Source organism: Musca domestica, unplaced genomic scaffold (genome assembly GCF_030504385.1).
Source record: "Musca domestica strain aabys unplaced genomic scaffold, Musca_domestica.polishedcontigs.V.1.1 42, whole genome shotgun sequence".
NCBI lineage: Eukaryota > Metazoa > Arthropoda > Insecta > Diptera > Muscidae > Musca > Musca domestica.
The window spans coordinates 2,468,913-2,491,343 of NW_026712329.1; the positions used below are offsets into that span (position 1 = coordinate 2,468,913).

At 34.5% G+C, this 22,431-nt stretch overlaps 1 protein-coding gene across 2 annotated transcripts in view; it reads left to right on the forward strand.

Annotated features, from left to right (window-relative positions):
* Nucleotides 1–22,431, forward strand: part of LOC101888171 (tubulin beta chain) — a 173,916-nt gene that overhangs the window by 105,402 nt on the left and 46,083 nt on the right. The gene's annotated exons all lie outside the window — the stretch shown is intronic.

Here is a 22,431-nt window from a genome sequence, read left to right on the forward strand (position 1 = left end):
CCTTCAAACGGCCAATGAAAAATTCCGGGCGTAGCTTGAGGTGATCGACACTTTGGTATTTTTTAGTACCAACCTTGCTTTCCAAAATACTCCAGACACAATAGTCCAACGGATTGGTATCCGGAGATTTTGGTGGCCATTGTGCGCTGGAAATGAAGCGAGGAACCTCATTTTGAAACCATTCTTGGGTGGCGCGTGCTGAGTCCTGTTGGAATTTCGAAGGTCTGCGGTCAAAATGATTGCATGCCCAAGGCTTTAATACATCCTCCAGCATATTTTCGCGATAATATTCGCGACCAACATTTTAATCTGGCCTCTTTGGCAAGTAAACACGATCATTTTGTTTATTTACAAACTGCTGGACAACGAATGTTTTCTCATCGGTGAAAACCAAATTCGGCAGTTTACCACTTTCGGACAAGCGTAGCAACTCTTTAGGTCTTTTTAGAATTTCAATGGCTCAGGGTAAGCTCATTTTTTAATATTTTCCGAATGGAATATTGCGATATGTTCAGCTCACGAGCCTTAGGTCGGGTCCACTTTGGGATATCTCCGATAATTCTCTGCAAATTAAGTTGAGCCAAAAAAACGCATTTAATCGGAAATTAGACATTATAATCACAGTTATAGGCCAAATTCTTTCGATTCCGCCGACTTACAATATACGAATTAAAGAAACTCTGTACATGAACGGTGGGAATCTAAGTAAAATATCATCCAAGGAAGTTAAATTATTTTTATATACTTTACGTAGATTCTTGAAAGATACTTGAATTCATATCGAATTTAAAAATCATATCGAATTTAAAAATATATCTATCTGCATTTCATTTATTTTCCATTAATTTAAATTCACACAATTGTTTGAGGTTTCTAACCTCTCAACCCCAACCTAAAAATTAAAAAGGGAAAATTAATTATCTCCAACAACTGGTTATTTTGTTTCCAGTTAATTGCCCCTTTTTAATAGAATTGTGCCTTTGGCACTATTTGACCGCAATATTATTGTTGCTTTTGTTGGTGTATGAGTGAGTGTGTATTTTTTATTACAATATGTCATGCTAATATCCCTAGCTTATTGTTGTTGTTGTATTAATTTTGTTTCGTTGTTTTTTTAACCGAAATGAAAATTGCTACCGATTTTTCCGCCGCACACCTGACAATCAATTTATAATTAATTGAATAAAAATTTTGAAGGATATAATTAAATTGGAATTGATGTATTGTTTTGTGTTTTATTGTGCACTGACTGTGTACAACAAAAAACTCAATTAATTGCATGTGAAAATTAATGAATTGCAGGAAAATGGTGTTTATTAACACAAAATCGAATGACAAAAGCGATTCAAAAAAATTGGGGAACATTAGGTGATTTCTTTAAGGGAACCACCAGGCTGGTCATATTTATCAGAGCTTTCTGTTCACACACTTTAGCATATTTATATTATATTTAATTTTTCTGCTTTATTTCCATGATTGTGGGTAAAAGACCTAACTTTTTCTCTATAAGACATAGGGAAAACATGTACTTTTTACATAATCTTTTTGCAGGCAAATTCAATTTTAATAGTTCAAACGCCCCTGAAAGAAAGTGAAATTTTCCAACGGATTAATTCACATAATGGAGATTATCTCAGTAAAGCGTCATCCATCCCTCGTTTTCCATCCTTTGTAATTTCCGTGTACATTTTAAAGGGAATTCAAATTAAAATTAGCATTAACAACATACGGTGTGTAAAATTGCAAACTCATTAATGTAAATTTCACTTGAACACTCATAATGCTGCAAATGTATATGTAAACATTAGTCATGTTTTAAAGAAATTCTAAAAATAGAGAATTAGCTATAGCTAGTAGAGATTAATTCCTCCTGTACAGGGTGGACATTTAAGGGGAAACCTTAGGGACCTTTGCATTTACATCTGTTTGGATAAGAATAATATTCTAACAATATTTTTCTAAATTAACATCCGTTCTGAGACTAAATTGTCAATTCTGTATTCATAAACAGTAAGGAAAGATTAAAGTCGGGCCGACTATATGATACCCCACACCACGATGCGTAGTTTGTAAATAAATCTATATCTGAACCGATTTTTACTAAAATTTAAGCACTTGCCTTTAGGCTGAATTCCGTCGAAAGTGCCAGAAATTCAGCCCATTTGGACTGATGTTAGCCATTGATGCACAAAAAACTGAAATCGGATAAAGTTATATATATGGGAGCTATATGCTAATCCGATCCGATCTCGATAAAACTTGACAGAGGTATTTTTAAGCTTCATAAGTTATCTGGTACCAAATATCATACTTGTGGAATCGGATGAAACATTTATATGGGAGCTATAACTTTAACTGACAAATTTTATGTACATACTTTTAGACTGAATTCGGTCGAATGTGCCAAAACTCAGGTTATTTGGATTGATATTGGCCATTTGGTGCACAATTAGCCCGAAATCAATTAAGATATATATGGAAGCTATATCTAAATTTGAGTCGATTCTCATCAATTTCAATAGGGTTCGTCCTTAGGCCAAACAAATATTGTTTGGAAAATTTTAACTCAATTGGACCTGAATTTTGTTTACAAGAATACATGGACGTACAAACGGACTAACATACATAAATCGAATCAGAAACGGATTCTATGAAGATCCTTAAAAGTAACTAGGGGTCTATCTCTAGTCATAATATCCTTACCACTATGTGGTGTAGGATATAAAAAGGAATGCAATTTTTTTCCATTGTAACTCATCGAAATAATTGTTTTAGACCCGTACGTAAAATTTTAAGCTTATGTAGGCATATCTATTCGCCAGTTTTAATCACGCTAAAGTCCCACCGACTTGTAATATTAAGCTAAGATTTCACACCGAGCTACCTTTGGTCTTCAAACAAATCAATGTGGGCTATAACTGTCTACAGCCCACACATTTTCCAGGGGAAATGGTTGAAGTTTGATAGTTAAAGCTCTTCGGCAGACTATATAGGTCTAAATTTCATATCACGGCACCTCCCGATATTCCGAATTTTAACGATTTTAGAAACATTTTCTAACGTAATTGTGTACAATTTGGTATTTGGAGTAATTACATTACTTCTACTGGCAGAAAAGTTTCTTATAGTGCCCATATAACGATACTTCCCTATAATTGGTATTTGAGGGTTTTAAAGCTGCATTGCAAAAGCCTAAAAGCAATTGTTTTTAAAAGTGTTGCTTTCAAAATGTAACTACTGTTTTATTCGCTTCATATTGCACTTTAATGGCTTTGGGCCCCCAAAGATTTCACTTCTTAATGTCAAAATAATCCTTTTGTTGGCCTCATATCTATCAAACTTTTTCTCTCAACGCCAATGTTGTACCTGTTGTCATAAAGAATAAAAATCACCAACACAGCTCTGTAACTTCCCCCATTACCAAATTAAGTACCATTCAGTACAATTATAGTACGCATATCCAAAACTAGCTCCTTCTCTCAACCACAGACACCTACAGTGACATTCTTATCAAATTTCAGGATTTCAGCTACAATCGTTCACAATTTAGTACTATTTAATACTTTTCGTAAAATTACAGTATACATCTTCAAAACCACCTCCATATCACAATTGCAGATACTAACAGAGACCTCAATATAAAATATAAGGATTCCAGCCCTAATCCTTCACCTAATACCAAATGTAATACCAAATATCAAAAACAGATGCCATTGGCAGCCTAAACATCAAATTTCAGAATTGTGTCTCTATCCCTTCAACTCATAACATATTTAGTGCTATTTAGATTTTTTCGTAGAATTACAGTTCGCATTTCCAAAACAACCTCCATAAATCAAATCTCAGATTTCAAGCCACCTCCATAATTAAATTTTAGTTCTAACAGAGACCTCAATATCAAATTTAAGGATTCCAGCCCTATCCCTTCACTATATACCAAATTTAGTACCATTTAGTACTTTTTACACAAATATACGAAGCATTTCCAAATCACTGCCAAATCTCAAACACAGATACCATCTGCAATCTAAATATAAAATTTCAGAATTTTATTTCTATCTAGTATTTTTCGTACAATTACAGAGCATATTTCCGTACCAACTTCATATGCCCATGTAACGAAGCATATCCAAAAGCAGCTCCTTCTTTCAATCACAGACACCAACAGTGATATTTAATAATTTAATACCATTTAGTACTTTTCGTACAAATATATGACTAATTTCCTAACCCTGGCCAAATCTCAAACACAGATACCACCAGTAGTTTAAATATAAAATTTCAAAATTTTATCTCTGTCTTTGCACACAATAACAAATTTTGCACTATTTAGTACATTTCGTACAAATACATAACGGATTTTCAAACAAACACCAAATCGCAAACAAAGATACCATCACTAATCTAAATATTAACCAATATCAAATATAGTACCATTCAGTACTTTTCGTACAATTATAGTACACCTTCCTAAAACCAACTCCTTATCAGAAACCAACCACTAACAGAGACCGCAATACAAAATTTTAAAAGTCCAGCTTCATCCGTTCACCCTAAACCCAACTGTTCAATATTTAGTTCCAGCTCGCACACAATTCCAAAACTACCTTTATATATCAAACTCGCTTTCAAACTATGATTCTCATGGCAAATTATAAGTTTTTATGCCCTATCCTTTCACATAATACCAAATGGAACTATTTAAAAATTGTGTACAATTTTTGAACTATTCCTAACCTTAAGGTTCGAATTTAAACAAACCCTTTGATACATCTATCCTGTACTCCACCAGTGACTCTAAGTAGTTTTCAGAAGCTAGATCATTTCGTTTGTCCTATGCAAAGTATTCAATTTTTAGAACATTTTAGTACTTTTGTACAATTTTAGTACACAATTCCAAAAATGCAGCCTTATCACACGTCTACGCACCAAGACTGAACCTCGTGCAATTCTTCAAGATTCTAGCTTCGTTTCTAGCCGTTTCATTTTGGCATATTGATATAATCTCATATTACCGAAGATTATTCGAAAGAAGAACCTGGCTCCGCGCGTTTAAAGCCTTTGGGTGCTTGCTTTATGTGTCATTAGGTTTTGGTTTTTGTTACATATCAAAATTTATATTGATTTTTTATTTTATTATTATTATTATTATTTTATTTTTTATTTGTTTTTTTTTTTTTTTTTTTTTTTTTTTGAGTAATTATAGTAGTAGTAGTAATTTGGTTATTACAGAAAAGTCCTTACACGAATATGTCAACAAAACAATGTCAATATAAAATGAAATTACATTTATTCCCAATTACCCCGACACATCAATGCACATATGTACGCATGCATCTCAATCAATTAGCAATGTCAGTTCATCCAACCTTTTAATTTTTCTCGTGTTTTTTTTATTATTAATTAAAATTTGCCGCTCTCTAAATGATAATATATACATTATAAATTAATTATTAACACCAGTCTATGTAAATTGGTTTAAAATGCCTCAGAGCACACAAATTCGCACATATGTATGTATGTATGTAAATAAATATACACATCCTCACTCTCTCTCTCTCTCTTTCATAGAATAAGTTCACACTAATTACTTTTTTTTGCGGGATGTAATCACATTGATGGATATAATTAATTTAATTTAGTTCCCTGCAAAATATTCTTAAATACAAAAAACAATCGGGTTTGGTATTGTTATTCGGAATGCTGTCATTTGTGAGGTGTTGAGGCGTCACTGACAATAGGGTTTGAGCTTAAAAAGTCTTAAGGTATTGATATATTTAAAAGTTAGTATGAATTGATTTTTATATACAGGGTGAGATAAAAAACTGCGACAAAGTTAAACGCCATTATTTTTACCTTTTTTAATTTTATTGAATGAAAGCAAAAAATGTCGGAAATAGCGACAAATTTTTGAATAAGTATAGATTTGTTTGAATTGGTCACATTTGGCACGAAAGTTTTAATGCCAACCTTTCTTTCCAAAATATTCCAGACACAATAGATTTTGGTGGCCATTATGCGCTGGAAATGAAGGGATGTACCTCATTTGTAACCATTCTTGGGTGGCGCGTGCTGAGTGCGATGGTGCTGAGTCCTGTTGGAACGTCCCAAGTCTGCGGCCAAAATAACTGCGTGCCCAAGGCTTTAATACACCCTCCAGAATATTATCGCGATAATAGTCGGCATTCATTCTGAAGACACGGTCGATTAATACGAGCGGCGAGCGACCATCGGCTGTTATGGCGGCCCACACTATCATCATGGTCGCCGCTTGAGTTCTGGTGGCCAACCGAAGGTGCACATTTTCAGCTGACCTCATTGGCAACTAAACACGATCATTTTGTTTGTTTACAAACTACTGGACAACGAATGTTTTCTCATCAGAGAAAACAAAATTCAAAAAACAAAATTCAGCAGTTTACCACTTTTGGTCAAGCGAAGCAACTCTTTAGCTATTTTGAGTATATTTTCTTTCTGTTGTGGTGTAAATTCTTGCACTTTTTGGAATTTCAATGTTTTTACCCCTACCTCATTTTTCAATATTTGCGAAAGGAATATTGCAATATGTTCAGCTCACGAGACATTTTTCTGCCACTGCGAGGTGGTTTTCGATGAAATCGCTTCTATATTTTTCGAACAATTTCTGGTGGTTTGCTGTTTTCTTCCGTCCACTTCCTTGATGTCGGGCTACGCTACTAGTATCACGGTAACGAGCCGTGGTACAAGACACAAAAGATTTATTCACATTTAAATGCTGGAGTGTTCTAACGATAGCCACTTGTGGTTTTCCAGTCAAATATAAAGAAATCACACTATCACTCTTGAATTCCATCCCGAATAACTTTTTTTCTGGAAAGTCTCACCAAAGTGCTTTTGCACGCTTGTAGACAATATAATGAGCTGTCACTGGAATAATTTTAACAGCTGTCGGACGAGTGGCTTAGGAATGACAGCAGTTTGAATTTGGTTGCAGTATTTTCATCTCACCCTGTAGATGGAATTTACAATTTCCAATAAGAATCATTTTGCTTGTAAGAAAGAGAGAAATCAAAACATAGTGGTCAGGCTCCTGGAAGCTATAAGAGCGGAACAACATATCAAAACGTAATGTAAACAAATTACCTTATGTATTGCCAGTATGTCCAAAATGATGGATTATTCCTTAAAAATAGGAAGCTATTGGGCTTACTTTATTCATTACCAATCAATGAGTAAAGTGGACAGTGAGTGTCCTCAACCCGAATATTGCAAGAATTTCAGATAACTAAAATCTTTAAACCCAATCCTAACCGAACTCTCAATTCAATTAAACCCCCCGTATCTAAACATGTCAATAGTTCTCACAACCAACGACAGCAAACACCAAAAAAAAAAACTAATTGCTTTCAAAGCATAATTAACATAGATATATTAGTATTACATTTAATTTCAATTTCGATAATCAAAAACAAACAAAATTAAAACACAATTTGCTGTTGATCAAGGACAAAAATGTTATTTATTTGAATTTGTTTTTTTTTTTTTTTTTTGTGCGGTTGTTTTTGTCTGTGGATAATTAATAAAAATTAATTTCCAGATTAAAAGAAAATCTATTACGAATTTCACTTCAAATAAAAACAATTGCCGTTTTTCTCTTCCTCTCACACACACACGTGCATGTTGTTGTTGTTATTTTTATTTATCATAAAACTATTTTTATCTAGCGAGCGATTTCCATGTTTTGCTTTTTATTTAGCAGAGAACGACAAAAACAACAACAGTAACGTCTGACATAAATATTAATCACATTGATTTATAAATTGTTCTTGGCAAATATTTAATCTAAACAATAAATTTTAACCATAATTTTTATGTATCGCATGAATTTATGAAAAATAATTCATACAAACGTCGTATATGGGTAATATGCGTGTATATGTATGTCATGAAACGTTTAAAATATTGCAGCTTACGGATAAAAAAGAAAACAATAAAGTCATTCGAAAATACAAACAAAACAATTTTTCAAAGAATATTCGATACAGCGTGGAGCAAACTTACTCTATAAAACTATATGATACCCTACAACACTTTGCGCGTTTAGCTGAATTACGTGTAACAAATATACATTTTTTATTGGACATTTTTGGGAGGTAAATCCTTTTATCGATTGAGCGATTTATATGTTTAATAGGACGGACCCTATATGAACCTACGTATTAAATATGAATTAATTTTATGGAGGTGCTTTTATGCTGTTTGTGACCACTCGTACCAAATGGCAATGCTATAGAGTGCATATTATGACTTTAAAGCGGCTTAGCGTGAAATATATACTTGGAAGCTAAATCGATTTGCCACAAAATTCGCAGACTTTTTTCTAGTCGAAACTTGAAATTGTGATCCAAATTCATCGGACGTACCACCATTGGTGCATCCTTTATATTGAATTGGAGTCTAATATATCAGGGAAATATATAAATCTGAATCGATATCGGCAATATTTCCAAAGGTTTCATATAATTTATTTTCGTTCGCTGATTTCAAAAGAGTTTGTCCTTGGACCAAACAAATGAGCCCTGTATCAAATGTTGTACCACATAGCAGACAAATATATGAGGGATATGTCTAAATCTGAACCCATCTCGACAATACTTGGTGATGGTAGAATATATCAAATCAGATGAAACATATGTATGGGAGCCTTAGCTATTTTCATTAAATTACATAAACTTGCATAAATTCTGAATTAGGTCATATATTCCAAAAGGATTCACATTCGAAAAGATTTTAAGCCTTTGGTACACAATAAAATTGAATTCAGCCAAAGATATATGTGGGACTAACAAATGCTCGCTACTTCGTCAGCAAAAACTCCAGCTTAAAACTCCAACAGTTTATGTCTTTTTAGTACTCAGACGCACAATTTGTTCATTTTGTAAAATTTTTTAATCGATGTATATGAAGTTTTTATTAAAAAAATTTGCAAAATAAACAAATTGTGCATTTGAGTACTAATTTTCAGACTTTCAAGATTTTATAAATTTTTGAAGTTATTCCTTTTCGGAAAATGTTTACCTTTTACACAGTCCACAAAATCTTTCATTTTAAAGTTTGCCGTTTATTAGCAAAACCGATTCACAATGGACCCTCATTCAATTTTTCTATACAAAACTTTTCCAACGTCATGTGGAGACGTTGTAACCAAAAGTGACCTTAATATAAAATTTCAGAATTCCATCTCTAACCCTAAACCCAACGGCAAATTAAGTGATTTAGTACGCATATCAAAAAAAAATCTACATGTCTCCATCCTAGATACCAACAGTGATACAAAATTAGAACCATTTAGTACTTTTCGAACAATATTGGCACGCATTTCCATAACCACTACCAGACATCAAAAGAGAACTCAATATCAAATTTTGGGATTCCATCTCTCTGCATTCGCTCAATTAAAATTTAGGTACATTTAGTACTTATCGTGCAAAAATAAAATACATTTCCAAAACTATCTCCATAACTTAGCCACAGACACCAACAGTGACATGTGTAGCAAATTTTTGGATTTCAGCTATATTGCTCCAACTAATATAAAATTCAGTACTTTTCGTACAATTATAGTATATATTTCTAAAAACCACTTTCATACCTCAATTCCAGGTACCAACAGAGGCTTCAATATCAAATTTGAGGATTATAGTCCTATCCCTTCACCCAATACCAAATTTAGTACCATTTAGTACTTTTCGTACAAATATAGGACGCATTTCCACACCACCTCCAAAACTTACATCTTTCCCTGCACCCAATAGCAAATATAGGACGCATTTCCACACCACCTCCAAAACTTACCTCTTTCCCTGCACCCAATAGCATATATGGTACCATTTAGTACTTTTCATATAAATATATTAAACATTTCCGGAACTACCTCAATACATAACGACGCAACACATCAAAAGCGACCTTAATACCAAATTTCAAATCTTGAGCACTGTCAAATTGTACCAAATATAGTACTTTTCGTGCACTTGTAGTACACATTTCCAAAACAACCTCTGTATCGCAAACTCACCAGCAACATGGACTCTATTACAAAATTTAGACTTCATCCGTTCACCATAAATCAAAGTTTTCCAAATTGAATACCATTTGGTACAGTATAAAACTTACTTTCCAACCTCATATCAAATTTCAAGTTTTTAGATCTCTCCGTCCATGTCATTTTACCATTTAAAAGTTTAGTACCCTTTTTGAACTTTTTGAACCTAAAATCCTTGTTATGGAGTGTATTATATGGATTTGGGTGATTTAAATATACAATCGGATAAAAAATATATATGGGCTATAGCCATATCTGAAATTTATCACACTTGATTTTAGGATAAATTTGGCAGTCTCTGTCAAAATTCATCCTATTTGCGAATACTTGAATGGAAGTTATATACAAATCTGAATCGCTATCGAAAATAGGGTTTGTCCTTAGGCCAAACAAATGATTTTTGCAAAATTTCATCTCGATCGGACAATCAATACGCCCTGCACTTTCTTTACAAAAATAGATGGACAAACGGATGGATGGACATCCCTTTAAGTACGAAGTTCTCTTGTACACATAGTGTTTATATTCAAAAAGTCAGGGCTCTAATTTATCATCAAAGAAAACATTTCAAAAAAATGTCTTGAACAAAGCCTTTTAATAGACCAACTGCAATGAACACCATTTAGTACATTTAAGTACCATTTTATTACTTACTTCCCAAAAACCCTGTGACGTACTACTATGTCAGCAGAAGGTGCAACTTTATTACAAAGTTTCTAGCTTTATTTTGTAGATCGCTCAATACAATATTTTATAATTAGTTTTTGCCCTACATCTATCGAGGTATTATTTCCAAATTTATAAGAGTACCAGAACGTGTAGCTGATGGCTTTGGCAAGTATTCTATATTTCGAAATTATTGCGAATAAGCATATGCGAATTAAACACCTGCAACTACATTGCTTCCAATGCATACGCCTGTTATAGTGCTGCTGTAGGAAGATAGGTTAATGGCTCCGAACGTTGAGACGTCTACTTTTAGTTGCCTGTACAAAATTTATTTAAAGCAGTACCAGAAGGGCAAGCAGTGGTTCGATATTACCCATCTTCGAACTAGATCATAGTTTGACAAAATATAAGAATGTGCAAAGTTGCAAATATAAGGATGTGCAAAGCATAAAATCTAACCATACGAATAAGGGTATGATAACTCTCTTCCCCTCATTTTTGTCCACGACTGTTTATATGCTGTATTTATTTGCAAATATGTTCCAAAACAAAACGTAAAGAAACACATTTTATATGCATATTCTAATATGTGTATGTATTTGTACTAAATGTATATTGTATTGTGCATATTTACAGAAAACATAATTCACACTAAAGCAAATAAAACATGAACTTTTTTCAATGCTGAAGCGTGATAGCATGTTTAAAAAAATAGAAATAGTAGATACGTAAACATAATTCTAAGCAAGGAATGTGGATACCGCGCTGACAATTAGAAATGTTCAAATGGTTGATGGTGTTGTAGTGTTCATGTGTTTTATTTTGGTAATGTGGCGGGTAACTAACACATACATACATATCCACTAATACTAACGGACATATATGTACCATTTTAATATAACTTTGGATTCGAAATCAAAGTTGTGTTGACACATTCTTTGTATTGTGTTTTTCAGTTATATTTCCTGGGAAAACCCCTTTAAAAGGAAAAACAACAATTGACCTTTTCCCACGTATATATATGTATGTCCAGTTAACCCCTTATTCCTCATTTGTTTTCCTTAAGTTTCTTTGATTTGACCCCTGCCGTAATATAATATAGATATTTCACAAATATACCAAATAAGTAAATAATCACATGTAAACAAACGGAATAAAAACAGAACAACAACCACAACAAGCAGAGCATAGTGATGTATGAATTAAGGCACAGTTAAGGAGTCGAACAGTAATTTAAGTACCCACCCTTCAGAAAAAAAGAGTAGTACCGCAGTGCTGCTCGAGTACTCGCCAAGCGATACCGACCACTCGCTCTTCATTTCCCCGTTAACGGTAAGAGCTGCTGACTTTTACACTGGACTGTCGTGTGAAAATCAGTACTCGCTTTTGCAGTGCTTTGTGAGGGGTGAGCGACTGCTGAATTTTGCATCAGTCGCCATTGAAAGAAAGTAACTCAACATACAGCACGATCTTAATTATTCGCATTGCCATTGCGAATAATTAAAAGAACGATAGGCAGATTTTCTTTTCTTTCAGCTATTTTTATTTCAAAACAATATTTTTTTCTTTTCTTTTTCACTTAAAAAAAAACAAATACTTTACTTGCAAGTCCACACAATGCACAAAACATAAATCACAAATAAGCATAATCAGATGCTGACAGTGTTACCAATATATGCGATTATAAAAAAAAAACAGTGCAGCACTTGCGAGTAGTCAAGCAGTACTCGCCGCCTACAACCATTGATACTACTGACTTTTACATCAGTGTAGCACCACTCGCAGTTCATCAATACCTCCACCGTTTTCTGCAGGGCACTTAACCATAACACACTCCATACACGTTTAGACTTTCATACACATATGAAACTGTGTGTGCGTGTGCTTTGAAGCGCGTGAAAGCATGTAATTGTGTGGGTGCTAAGAAACAATTTCGTATAATTTCATCATGGTCAATTGATTAACCCCTACAGCAGATTCTGGAGTGTGATCTGATGGTAGGATTATTTATGATGAAATTGTTAAGGAATAGCTTGGAATTTTACGCGATACCAGAATTAAAAGATGTCGTATATTTCTTCAATAATAAACAAGAAAATATCGATTGGCCAATAGATATATATTCTCGAACTATAATCATTTTCGGTAAAACTATAATCGACTTCGGTAAAAATATTGGAATGTGCGAACTGTTACTTTTACACAGAAACGTTTGACAAAGGTAGCAATATAATCAAAAATTGAAGCAAACCGGAAACCTGTTAAGATTCGTGATTTCCATGAATGTCACCTTGTGGGGGAGGTAAGAAAAGAATATATTCTCGAACTATAATCATTTTCGGTAAAACTATAATCGACTTCGGTAAAAATATTGGAATGTGCGAACTGTTACCTTTATACAGAATCGTTTGACAAAGGTAGCAATATAATCAAAAATTGAAGCAAACCGGAAACCTGTTAGGATTCGTGATTTCCATGAATGTCACCTTGTGGGGGAGGTAAGAAAAGAAACAAACCATTACAACTCCCTATCCAATTTCAGTAGAAGTTTTGGGACAAGTAATGTTTGGGGAATCAGTTTACATTTCATGATTATTAAAAAATGCGATCCTTTTGTGGAATAGGTTCCACAAGAAGTGATTTACATGTTATTTATTATTTTTATAGTTTTGACCGCCCATATCACGTGGCATTTTCCTTTTAATACGTATGTGGGGAAGGGTATAAGACGTTACGTTTTTACACCCTCCAACTTGGAAAGGATAAGGATAATATTCGTCGTAGACACAAAGACCAACATAAAATTCTAAGTCGATTTAACGATGTCCGTATGTCTGCCCGTCTGTCTGTTGAAATCACGATACAGCCCACATTATTTGACGTAGAGCATCAAAATTTAGCAGAACAATTTGTATTGTGACTAGGATGTTTGATATTGAATATAGTCCCCATATAACTGTACCTCCCAATATTCGGTATCTTGATGATTTTTGCTACATTTTTTCACGGATTTGTCTAAAAATTGGTATTTTTCGCCATAATGGGTTCTAGCTCCAATGATGAAGCATTGTATATATTGGTATAGGCCCCATATAAGGGTGCCTACCGATATTCGGTATTTTGATAATTTTTACCGCATTTTCCTACGAATTTGTCTAAAAATTGGTATTTGTGGGTCATAATAGGTTCTAATGCTTCCCTTACCCTAAGGTGGAGGGTATTAAAAGATCGGCCCGACCGATATTAATGTTTTTTTAATTGTTTTTTTTTCACCTGTCTGTCTGGTTTGAGTTACTACTTCTCTTGTTAAAATTTGTATTAATCGTAACATATTAAAAGCACAAAATGTAAAACCAGACAGGGAAGGCATAGGAGACGATAGATGTGACCCCCTGCCGATAGATAAAAAGCCTAGCGTCTTTAGAAAGATCACCCTTTATCCTTTAAATTCCACTGTATCTGGAATACAGATGTAAGGCCCTTGACAGGACATAGTCTATATGACGAATACAGTCGAGCCTTCCCTGAAATACTACCCCTAAGGATCTCATCTTATGCGAGATAAGAGTCTGCTCCGAGCCTATCTTAAGAACTGGCGGAAACTGGAATGTATCGACACACGTTTAGATTTTGCCCCTCACGTTTAGATTTAGCCCTCCTAATTGCTTGTACTTCGGAGGTTTCTGCACCAATTTCCAACCAACTGAGCTGTAATTTGATATTACGACTGTAGGTCCACTTTTTGATATAACTTCCTTACAAAAATGCCTCCTGATTTTTGGTATTCTTAAGGTTTCAGCCTCATTTTCTAACCAAATGATGTATTCAGCCTCCCTACAACGGATTTTCCAACTTATTTCTGGAAGATAGCCGACATTGTCATGTGTCAAAGGGAATTTCAACCCGATCGAACATTATTTTGTTTTTACTTCTTTTTATTGGATCTCCCCCTAATACTCTTAAGATGTCTTAAGGGGGATTTTGGCACAAAATCTCATGTAAATGTCAAACCCCAAGCATATTTTTGATTTTTTAACTTTTGTTAATGATTAATTCCAGGAATTTAATCCCATCCTTTAAGTGTGTACTGGACCATATTACGTGACCCATGACAGTTCTTGATTAAACTGCATTAGATGTTTACATTTAAATGACAAATTAACAATCTTTTAGTGTTGAGTGTTGTCTGTACCGAGTTAGCCCAAGTCAGTTCAGACATTCTGCTATTGTGGGAACTTAGGGATCTCAGAAGTCCTTATTTTAAAAAAATCCTCAAATGCCGAGTTTTTCTCACTTAGTGCCATTCTAAAAATTTTAAGTTTTACTTGTCTCTGTATAAAGCGTTACTATTTTTATCATCAACAATACCCTTTGTAGGGCTACCCACAAACTAGGTTAAAGACAAACAAACGCAACAAACAAACTTTAGATGTTGTGGTATTCGAACTTTCAAATAAAGTAAATAGTAGAAAAAGCGGTTTTGGAGTTTCAGTTAAAAAGGGTCAGTTGTACCTAAACACTCTCCTCACTCGGGTCAATATGTTCTCACTTATTCGAATATTTAATGGTCAATGGGGTATGGGTGAGTGCGTGTATTTATAAAAAAGGGGTTCATAAGATGCAAAATCTACGCACCGCAACTATGCATGAATGTGTGAATATTGGTGCGTGTGGATATACAAGAACGAATACGAATACGTGTTTAAAATATATGACTCTCTCTGCAAATATCTGAGCTATGCGAACATTTACTATTATATCTGGTGTGTATTGCTTAAGTGTTCGAGGATTTTTTTTATATGTTTGTATGTATGTCGTATATATTTGTATGAATGTTGATGTTGTTATAATGCGTTATAATAAATTATATTCTTTCAAGCATGAAATTAGATGAACACCAATTGACTTGACATCTTGCGTAAGCAAATGCATGCACACACACATATGTGTGTGCACATATGTATGAGAATAAATATACTTTATGTAGATATGTAAATATATTGAGGAAATATATGTGATGTCGAAGGGAAACCTTTGTGGCCAATGGGGACCCAGATAATATCTAAGACATTTTTACACCCTCCACCATACAGTGGAGGGTATATTAAATTTATCTTTATCTTTGCAACACCTCGAAATATATATATATATATATATATATATATATATATATATATATATATATATATATATATATATATATATATATATATAATTGTTTACAGATGATTATATTACGGCAGGGGTCAAATCAAAGAAACTTAAGGAAAACAAATCAGGAATAAAGGGTTAATTGGACATACATATATATACGTGGGAAAATGTAAATTGTTGTTTTTCCTTTTTAAGGAAAATCCAAAGTTATATTAAAATGGTACATACATTAGTATTAGTGGATATGTATGTATGTGTTAGTTACCGGCCACATTACCAAAATAAAACACATGAACTACAACACCATCAACCATTTGAACATTTCTAATTGTCAGCGCGGTATCCACATTTCCTGCTAAGAATTATGTTTACGTCGATTTTCTTCAAACATGCTATCATGCTTCAGCATTGAAACGAGTTCATATTTTATTTGCTTTGGAATGAATTATATTTTCTGTATATATGCAAAACATATATTTAGTACAAATACATACACATATTAGAATTTGCATATGCAATGTGGTTCTTTACGTTTTGTTGTGGAACATACATGTAAATAATACAGCATAAAAACAGTGGTGGACGAAAATGAGGGAAAGAGAGTTATCATACCCTTTCGTTATCATTCGTATGGTTAGATTTTATGCAGCCACTATGGCAGAATGCAATTAGGTCCAAACTTTGCACATCCTTATATTTTGTCAAACTATGACCTGGTTCGAAGATGGGTAATATTGAACCACTGCTTGCCCTTCTGGTACTGCTTTAAATCATTTTTGTGCAGGCAACTAGAAGTAGACGTCTCAACGTTCAGAGCCATTAACCCGTCTTCCAACAGCAGCACTATAACAGGCGTATGCATTGGAAGCAATTTAGTTGCAGGTGTTTAATTCGCATATGCTTATTCGCAATAATTTCGAAATATAGAATACTTGCCAAAGCCATCAGCTACACGTTCTGCTACTCTTATAAATTTGGAAATAATACCTCGATATTCTTTGAACTTATATATATATATACCTGATATACCAAGAAGTATATATATACCTGATCAGAATAAAATTGTAAGGTGATTGTGCAAAATCCGTCTGTACGTACGTCTGTCAGTCGAAATTCTGAAATCACTATAGAGTTCACATTATTTAATCTAGAGCTTTGATAATTGGTACAAAGGTTTATATTGTTTGCATGCTGATTGGTATTGGAAATGAGCTATACTGCTCCAAGCTTAGGTATAGCCCCCATATAACGGCACCTCCCGATTTTCGGGATTTTGAAACTTTCTACCACAACTTCCAATCAAATTAGTTAAAACTTGGCAATTGGGCTTTTTTGTTCAATTCAGGTCCACTAATTGGTATAGCTCCTAATGACGGTACCTTTCGAATTTCAGTATTTTGAAAGTTCCTGCCACAATTTCCAACCAATTTATCCGATACTTGGCAATTGGAGAGGTAGGTCTCTTCTCTCCCTGATTTCTTTCAATCGACGAGGCTTGTCCGCAGGCAACATTCTTTGCGTCAATTGGATTTTGTACGGGAACAAATGCAAATCAATGCGAATAATCCGTTGTAAAGTAGACCGAGCCATGCCCAACTGCTGAGAACGGCGTTTTTGGGATGTTCTTGGGGACCTCTCAACACTGGCTCGTACGGCAGCGATATTCTCGGTCGATCGCCTTGGTCGACTTTTATATGGCCTCTTCGGATTAGAAAGAGCCTTACCAGTCGAAAATTTTTCGTATAAACGCTTAATGGTGTTCTTATAAGGCGCACTTCTCACATTTTTTAATGTTTTAAAAGCACGTTGAGTTTTCACAATTGACTTCTTCTGTTGAATGTAAATTTCAGAGCGCTCGCGTGGCGTGTATTGGTTCATGGTACAAATCTGCTTGGACTGACGCTTCAAACGCGGTATGTCAAAAGTTATGGCGTTGCCAGATGGGTCCGTCGAATATGGGCAACCCTGTAGGTTGATAACATTTTACTTAAATCTATATTATATCTGCAGGACTTTTGGTATTGAAAATGGGCCATGTTGGTCCACGTTTTGGTATAGCCCCCATATAACGATACCTCCCGATATTCGGTATTTTGATGATTTTAGCTACATTATTTACCGATTTTCTTTAAGTTTCGCATTTGAATATTGTAATGGCTTATGACAAAAGTTGCCTATTCAGGTCCACGGCGTATAGAACCTAATATAATGGCTACATTCGGTATTTTTAAGATATTAGATATTTTTTTGAAAATTGCCAAATTCGTTCCAAATGATGGAGGGTATTAAAAGTTATAGCTTTCATACTTATTTTTTTTTTCTCTTTTTATACGGGGGAAACATTTATTTAAGCTGTCCACTATTGAAGTCAATAACGATAACGGCACTGTAATATCCCCAATTACTTAATCCCAGCTCTCCTCTGCTCGACTCTGTTCAGATTCTGATTTACTATCTATCGGTCACGCCTGGCCAAAATTTATCTTTCATAGTTTAGAGTTCAACGGACTCCGACAATTTAATATTTCCTCTACACGAAGTACTCCAAATATAATTTTAGTTTAAGATATAGCTGGCCAAACTTATATTTTGGTATTTTCTTAATACGATGTACTCCAAAACATGCAGATCACTCCTGGGTCTTAATTCTGTTTCTCTGAAACTGTGAAATGAAAACCTTTGTATAGGAAGAAAATATATCCCATGTTATATTTTCATAGAACAAGAATCCAGGCCCTGGACTTAATTTATACAGGCTTGAAATTTTTTGCAAATCGACAGGCATTCCTGGTGCCATATATTGGACGCACCAGCCAATTGGCTACCCAAATAACAAATTCAATAGGAACATTTTTTCCCCCACCTTCTGCGAATATGTGTCTATGTTCGTATTTTAGAGTTTTAAATACATTTTACTTTTCGTTATGAGCAAATGTTTCCTTTTTTGCTATTGTTATTGGTGTTGTTGTTGCTGTGGTTGTTAGAGCTGTTCTGTTTAAATTGACAAAAATTTATTGCGGATAGAAATGCGGATTTGGTTGATTGGCTGACTAAAGCTTTTCCATGTGCATGTGTGTGTGTGTGTGGGTATCCTTGTATTTGATGGAACACCCACAACGGCAGTTGCATGGAAATGCATTTCACACACACACACATACACAGCGATATATTCCAACACATGCATACTTGCAGAATTTTTCATTGTCGGTTAAAACATTGAAATTGCGGTAAAGGCGTTATTGCTGCATGCGGCCCGAATTCGGTGGTTAACTTATGCTCCATTGCATCCTCGGTTATTTATGAGACATAAATGTTTACCCCTTCTCCAAGTACCCCCTGCAACTTCACACAAACCCTCTTTGGCGATCCCTGTTCGCATCACTTTAGCCATTTTGTGGTAGATTTTGGTGCGTATGACTTTGTGAATGTGTCAACTCAAATTTGACTAAATCACAACCAATATTTATTCCGGGCTTTGCTGTGTTGTTATTTTTTTTTTTTCTTTTTTTTTTAACAAACGCCAAGATTGGGGTTAACATAAATTTTAGTTTAGTTTGAATGATGGATTTTTGTTGGTTTATTTCTCAACTTTAGTTGTTAAAAATTCCATGTTGCTAGTGACGTTTTAGAAAACACTAACAACTGATAGCGCATAGTTTATTGTCTGCTCGGGAAGAATGAATGACAAGGACACTGAACATTGAATGAAGTGTTGTTCAAACAGAAATATGCTATTTTTACAAACATGATTTAATGATCTTATTTAAATATAACAAAGGAATTGCGTATTTTTGCCGTCATTTTTAAATTTGACAAATGGGTTTCTAAAAAGCAAGATATTAATTCTAGATTTATAAGGAGATCCTAAACAAAAAAATATACCCAATGGCAATAACACTTATATTATATTTCTTTTACCTTTAATAATGCTCATATTTAAATGACGATGCCATTTTAAACTCTTCCATATCAGGCCAAATCGGCTACCTTCGAAATTTGGAAATTCCGCTATTTCTGGAATTCTACCGGCAAAGTACCCGAAGTACAAAAAAACAATTGTTTACGTTTAAATTGGTGCCAAAACCTTCGCAATGTCGAAAATCTAGAGATGTTGTTATGTGGGGCCTTTACCAAGCCGTGGTCTTAACATTTTGTTCCCATTAGTATTTTTCGTGCCCATTGAATAGGAATTACCAAAAATCCCTCAAGTGCGGCTAAAATGTGTATTTAATTGATATGAATTCCTGTCATTTGGGTAAGATTTCGGGTTTTGAAGTTCCTAGTAATTTGATTTGCTGAAAGGAAGTTTAAAGGGAATTTTAAATCATATCTAAAACAAAATCGCCAAAAAGACCGCTTTGATGACTCACCTGACGGTTACAAATCTCTACCGAAATAGTCCTCATGCTTTTATCTGAAATATTATAATTTTAACCCTTCAAAATGTGGAACTTGCCCCCCTATTTTCTCTGTAATTACTGAAAAATTGAATTTTTGAATATACAGGGTGAGATAAAAAAAGGCAACAAAGTCAAACGCCATAATTTTTACATTTTTTTTAATTTAATTGAATAAAACTTAAAAAAATTTCGAAAATAGCATCAAATTTTAGAATAAGTTTAAATTTGTTCGGTTTGGTCATCTTTGACACGAATTATGGCCTTCAAACGGCCAATGAAACCGTCGCACGCTGCCCGAATGATGCTCTGCGGTATTCCCGGCGTGCGGTGGTCGACACTTTGGTACTTTTTAGTGCCAATCTTGCTTTCCACAATATTCCAACGGATTGGTATCCGGAGATTTTGGTGGCCATTGTGATCTGTAAATGAAGCGAGGAACCTCATTTTGTAACCATTCTTGTGTGGCGCGTGCTGAGTGCAATGGTGCTGAGTCCTGTTGGAATGTCCAAGATCTGCGGCCAAAATGTTTAGGTGCCAAAGGCTTTAACACACCCTCCAGAATATTTTCGCGATAATATTCGGCATTTATTCTCATGCCAAAATTAATTAATACGAGCGGAGAGCGACCATCGGATGTTATGGCGGCCCACACCATCATGGCTGGCGCTTGAGTTTTGGTGGCCAACCGAAAGTGCAAATTTTCAGCTGACCTCTGTTTATTTACAAACTGCTAGACAATGAATGTTTTCTCACCGGAGAAAATCTAATTCGGCAGTTCGCCACTTTCGGCCAAGCGAAGCAGCTTTTTAGCTCTTTTGAGTCTATTTTCTTTCTGTTGCGGTGTAAGTTCTTACACTTTTTGGAATTTCAATGGTTTTACCCCGAGCTCATCTTTCAATATTTGCAGAATTTATTATTGCGATATGTTCAGCTCACGAGCCATTTTTCGGCTGCTGTGACGAAGTTTCGATCAAGTCGCTTCTTTACTTTTCGAACCACTTCTGCTGATGTTGCTGTTTTCTTCCGTCCACTTCCTTGACGTCGGGTTACGCTACCAGTATCGCGGTAGCGAGCGATGGTACGATACACAAATGATTTATTCACATTTAAGTGCTGGAGTGCTCTAACGATAGCCACTTGTAGATTCCAGCCAAATATAAAGAAATCACACTATCACGCTTGAATTCGATCACGAATAACTTTTTCCTCCAGAATATTCTCTCCAAAATGTTTTTGTACGCTTGTAAGCAATATAATGAGTTGTCACTGGAAACATTTTAACAGCTGTCGGACGAGTGGCTTAGAAATGTCAGCAGTCTGAAGTTGGTAGCAGTTTTTCATCTCACCCTGCATTTTTGATATATTTCATTCCTGAAATAAAGTCACGAAATCAGGAAAAAAGGGTTTTCTGGGGTTTTTAATAAATGTAAAAATTTGGATCTACGACCAATATTTTACAATTTTAGTACATTCGCCAACATTGAAATATATATAAATGAAAATATAAAATTCTCCCCACAGGGCTTTTTGTTCCACCATCTCATAATGATTGTCTGGCAAATTTAAAATTTAATATACATTCGATCACATATATCTATTTTCGTATTTAAGTGAACTTATTTTCTAGCAGATATGGAAAAATCCCATGTTCATTAAATAAAAATTATACCAACATGTAATTTGAACTTATTGCAAATCCATACTCAATTAATATAATTTCTATTTTCATTTTTGAGATAATTATTTATTAAAACCTTTAAACATGCAGCAAGCAACCCATGCACATACGCATACATATTTATAGGCACACACACAGACGCGGGCACACATGCAGACATACACATAAACCTAATTGTCGAAAAGATATGGTAATTATTTATGTAAAGACCTTGTGTGCGTTTATGTTTTATTATTTGGTTGGGAATTTGTGCATATTTTATTGTTGGTTGTGATAATGGGGTCTCCAGAATTTTTTTTGGCAAAATAACAATGGACAGGATATATTTTATACCCTACACCACATGGTGGTAAGGGTATTATGTCTTTGTGCATTTGTTTGTAACATGGAGAAGGAAGCGGGATAGATCCATAGTTACTTTTCAGGATCTTCATAGAATCACATTC